The sequence below is a fragment of the Triticum aestivum genome, chromosome 3A, assembly GCF_018294505.1.
Source record: "Triticum aestivum cultivar Chinese Spring chromosome 3A, IWGSC CS RefSeq v2.1, whole genome shotgun sequence".
NCBI lineage: Eukaryota > Viridiplantae > Streptophyta > Magnoliopsida > Poales > Poaceae > Triticum > Triticum aestivum.
This window is the reverse complement of record NC_057800.1, coordinates 697,829,133-697,834,805: the sequence shown is the minus strand read 5'-3', so window position 1 is coordinate 697,834,805 and position 5,673 is coordinate 697,829,133.

The following is a 5,673-nucleotide window of genomic DNA, read 5'->3' as shown; positions in this document are numbered from 1 at the left end:
AAGATTAGAAAAATCTCTGTAAGAATTTTTATTAGGTGCTAAGTTAAAGCTAAGTGTGGTCATCTGCCTCCCAGCCATACTTGGCTAGCTCTGCCACTGACAGTGTCGTCGGCCCCGAGCTGCCAAGCTGAGCGGCGGTGTGTTGAGCCCAACCGCGACGAACAAACCTTAGAGGCAACCCAAGCAGCAGCCGCCAGAGTCGACAAATCAAGGAGGTGAGTCATTGATCGGACGATGACGGGGAATGGGGAGGCTGTATTTGTGGGCGGGGTGGATGCAGTGGGTAGGTGGAAATTGTCGGCTAGCAGAGTGGAAACCGGTGGCGAGATGGCTAGTGACGGCTGGTCGGGTGGTGATTACAACATGGAATTGACGATGGCAGTGGTGGGCAACGATGCGGGCTGCAGACGGGGTAGTTTCTGCGGGCAATTGCGTGCGTGGGCATGAGGATTTTGTGGCAGCCATTGCAATGCTGCAAATATGGAGCAGCGAGAGGCGTTTGTTTCATCTGTCCTAAAAAAATTACATCACTGGATACATATACATCACGTGTTGGAATGTCGTTTTTGACCGAAGTACCCCGAATGGCCAAATTTTATCATCGCGGTGCTTTTACATCATCCGTTGAAGATGCTCCAATTAAAGCCAAAAGAATCTGAACACACCCCCAGAGCACGGGTTTGTGGGCAGCACATCTCCCATGCAGTTGTTATTCGTCGCCCACCGCCTCTCACTCTGCTATTATCCCCTTTAGGGCATCTTTAAGGTGGACCCTTAAACATCCCGCAAGCGTCTAGACCGTGTTGTCTGGACATAATTTGCCATACAACGTGGTTCTGTATCGGTCCGACGAGCAATCTGAACCACGTTTTTTCGACAAACTGAAGACAAACATGATAAACTTTGCGGGAGTCTGGACATCCGTCTGGTCAACCAAAAAGCACCACGTGCCCGTCTCTCTGTCCGGATGGTGTAAAGCCGCAGCTGTTTGGCGGAAGGTGATTAGTTTGACGCAAGGTTAAAGGGTGGAAGGCGATTTTCAATTGGCGGAAGGTGTGATGCAAGTCTAGCACTCGTTGGCGGAAGGTGTAATTGGACTACGATTAGCATTAGTGATTTGTATGCATTTGGCGGAAGGTATACTTGGACTACGTTTAGCATTAGTGATTTGTATGCATTTGGCGGAAGGTGTGTAACTCATTTGGCGGAAGGTGTAATTGACTAGGTGATTAACATCTACTTGTATGCATTTGGTGGAAGGCTGGCATGTGTGTGTTTTGACACTGTGTTTCAACGGAAGCCGATGAATAAACAATTTTTTTAAGTTAATAAAAAGCGTAAACAATTTTTTAAGTTAGTAGAAAGCGGATATTTGAGGCATAGGGTTGGATGTCCGCGAACAGATGCGGGAGTAATTTACGGGTTAATATTGGAGGTGGCATCTCTAGCAGACCCCTTAAACCGCAGAATTTGGTTTTCAGTTTACGGAAAACACGTTTTAAGAATCGGTTTGAGCTGCGGCCAAGTAGAAACCTCGAAGTTAAACTGTAAAACTGAATATTCCCTTATATTTTTTCCCATGTCTTCTTCCTCTTGCCCGTGTCCATGCTCAATAAGCTCGCTCCTACGGAGCTGGCGGACAACGCACGAAGCGGCCAAATACGGAGCCGCCGGCGTCAAGACATCTCGCACAAAGCGGCCGCTGTGTCCGTCGCCGTAGCTGCTTCGACGGATCGATTGAATCGATCCAGGAGCTAGCTAGCTCCCGTCGCCGTTGCTGCTTGAATGGATCAACTGAATCGATCCTAGCTAGCTCCGGTCACTGCTTAATAAATCCAAGCCTCCGCGGCAGATGTGGGACAGCCAGCATCAGATGAGGAACCAGCGCGGATGAAACCTCTCGGTGTCATGGAGCCGCCGCCGCCGCTCCTGCGAGCTCCTCCACAGGCCGGCGGCGCAGCTGCTCTAAGTGCCGAGTTTCTGGCGAGATTCCGACGAGTTTCGTGGCGGAAGGTCATCGAAGCCCGTGTGCACGGTGAAATTTCCTTGTCGCTTAGCATATGTTGACTGATTTTCAGGGCATCCTTAGTTTTGCCTCTAAATCTGTGAATAAAGGGGTCGTGAGGATGGATTCTCAGGGGCCTGAAAAAAGTTTACGGGTTTGACCATTTCTACGGGCTCTATCCGGGATGTTTTTTGAAAACAAAAACTGAAAACGTCATTTTTTTTACGGGTTTGACCATTTGTAAGGAGTCTGATGGAAATGCTCTTATGCTCTCATTTGCTTTCTCTCACTTGCTGCTGGTGCACCGCTGGTCCTTTCTGGTAGTATCACGTTGGTCTTCAGCATCAGCACTCCAAACATTTTGTCAGTTTATCTATCCTTCTCACGCAGATGTCCAAAAGGTCATATACACCTTCAGTCACAGCAACTTGGCATTAGCAGTTGGCCAATTACCCTGCAGTAGCAGGAGTAAATATGCAGTACCATATGTACAAAGTAACTTTCTCGACTTACTTGTACAACTGTCACATAATTGGCCTGGCGGTGCCTTGCTTGAGACATGTACACAATGGGGCAAACCTTTCTCGTGCCTATCCAACTTATGTTCAAGTCAAACATCGCATGAAGCATTTATCCAAAATGGTTAACAGCTGAATTGAAATGATAAGAGGCAAACCATGCAACAAAAATTGCAATAAGATATTCATAGAATTGCAGGCTGCAGTACCAGTCTTTTATACTCCCTCTGCTCCTAAATATAAGTTTTTTTAGAGATTCTAATATGGACTACATACGAAGCAAAATGGTTGAATCTATACTTTAAAATATGTCTATATACATTCATATGTAGTCCATATTGAAATCTCTAAAAAGACTTATATTTAAGAACTCTGTACTACTAGTACTACAACCATGTCAAATTTTCGTTAGGCTGATCGTAATGGTAATATCATATCTAGTATCATGCATGTCAACTAGGTAATTTTGATGATGTGTCATAGTATTAAATGAAGAAAAAGATGATGGAGTATCATATCATGATACTGTATCATAATAAATGCTATGCTACTTTGTGTCATGCATGACAATAAATAGAGTGCTACATGATACTAATATATGATACTATGCATTAGGGAGGTAGTATCATACACTAGTATCATATGTATGATACTACTATATGATACTCCCCATTACAACCAGCCTAATGAGGAGTATCATATAATAGTATCATACATATGATACTAGTGTATGGTACTACCTTCCTAATGCATAGTATCATATATTAGTATCATGTAGTACTCTATTTATTGCCATGCATGACACAAAGTAGCATAGCATTTATTATGATACAGTATCATGATATGATACTCCACCATCTCTTTCTTCATTTAATGATATGCCACATCATCAAAATTGCCTAGTTGGCATGCATAAGGCCTTGTACAAAGGGAGGTGCTTAGAGAAATAAACCAGGCTTTTTTTTAAGCTCCTGTAGAAATAGGCACCGGGGCTTCAGAAAAACCTGGTTTATTTTTCTAAGCATCTCTCTAAGCACCTCCCATTGTACAAGGCATAATACTAGCTATGATACTACCATTACGACCAGTAGCCAGCCTTATAGTGGCGAGCTTAGTTTCCATAAGACTTACCTAAGTACCTAACCATCGCGTCGTTTCTCTGAATCTTTAGCTCTTGGGAAAATATTCTTAATGTGACATTGGAACCTAACTAAATCTCATTCTTTATGCAAGAAATCAAGGAATTTTTAATCATTTGTTAGAGTAAAACATGTCCAAATCCTGCAGGAGATAAAACTGTACCAACCTCATAACAGACACACGCTAAAATGGCACCACATTTTCCCAGCAGCGGCTCCATGATCCTGGCCACTGCGCACACCTCTCAGTTCCCACTGGATCTCTTGCTCCCAATGCGCCCATGGAAAGTTCATTTCAACTGGTGGGAACAATTACCTTCCATGGCCGGAACATTCTAGCGGTTGGAATGGAACCTTTTTTTTTTAAGATAATTGGGATGGAACCTTTGAGTGCATTTGGCTAGAACATCTCGACAATATCTAGTGGTCAAGGTCTAGCCGGAGGCACCTGTAGTGGCATCCGAGTGGAAGAGAGCACAGCCAACAGACCTTTGGCAAGGGCTGGCATCATGTTTGATATTTGAATTCTTCACTTCTTTTCTTGGTAATCATGCTTGCTTAAGTTTTCCTTTGTTTCTTTTTTTGCAGCTGCCATCCGCGGGGATAGTGGACTGATGCTGATTCTGTTTGAGACACCCTCAGGCTTTGCAATTTTCACTTTTTGTGCGTTACTTATTAGCAGACCAAATGCTGTGGAGGTGTAGTGGTGTACTATATATATGTTCTTCCTTCCTTGGTTACTGATGATGTGCTTGCTTGCTTTCTCTTGTTTTTTTTTTCTCTTGTTGTCTATGTCAATTACCTAATTTTCTCTTTTCTCTTTGTCTCCTCCAGGAAATATGGCTTAACTTCACTGATAGATGGAAGGCAGAACGTGTTAGTGCCCACTTCTTTCCTTCGATTCCCTGCTTATGATTGTTATTTTCCTATGTTGTGCTGCCAAATTAACCCTGCTAGTTATCTTGCACCATCCATGATTGCATCAGTATTTATTTATTTACTTTATTTTCTATTAACGGAGGAACATAAACACATGGTTAATTACTAAATAATTGAGAGGCCAACACAACTTTCCTCCATAAATCTAAAACATGTACACTGGACCGCGGTTTTCACTTTCAGTGAGATTTTGATGAATTTCACTGGATTTGATTAATTTTAGCAGTCACTGAAATATCTACCTTTCGGCCAAAATATTTCAGCCATTTCAAGTAGTACACATGAATTCAACTATTTTTCAAAAATAATTTAGAAGTTTCAAATATTTAATTGAATTTCAAACAAATCACTGAATTTCGCTGAAACTGAAAATGGAAACCTTGCCCTGGACACAAATGCATGCACGCCCAAAAAACTACTTTGGCTAAATATCCGCCATGGGTGTAACAAGACTTCTTACAAATCAGTTACTGATGTGCTGCTACTACTGAAGAGCAGCACTGTGGTCTGTTGCCAAACTACATCTCATGACCTTGCTTTATGAGTTAATCTGAATCACACTAGTATTTGATGAACGAGTATTTGTAACATGGGTATATCGTTACAGTTAAGATATGCCCAGTGAATCAGCCCCCTATCCTGATTGAGAGACATGACATGATCCTTGATTAATCGTTTCTTTTTGCACCTGAACATGCTCATTTTTTCATCAGGCTGTTTTGCTGGAAGAGTTTCGAACTTTTAAGGACAAGTCCAAGGCCATTAATAAAAGTACTGGTGTCAGCGAAAGGCTTACTGATATGATCATGAACTGTCGCTTCCCTGAACAGAAAATTGCTGTTGGAAAGCTTGAATATAAAAGAATTATTGAAGAGAGAATGGTGAGGTTAAGTTCCTGGTTTATCTATATTTTTGAACAACTTTGATCGCCATCTTTGATATCACTTCTTCCAGAATATTTTTTTTTGAACTGTCACCGGGGGAGGGATAGCGATCCCTCCACCTGAATTTTATTGCCAAATCACCACTAGGGGGAGGTCCTCATTTTTACAAACATCAGCTAAGATCAGAT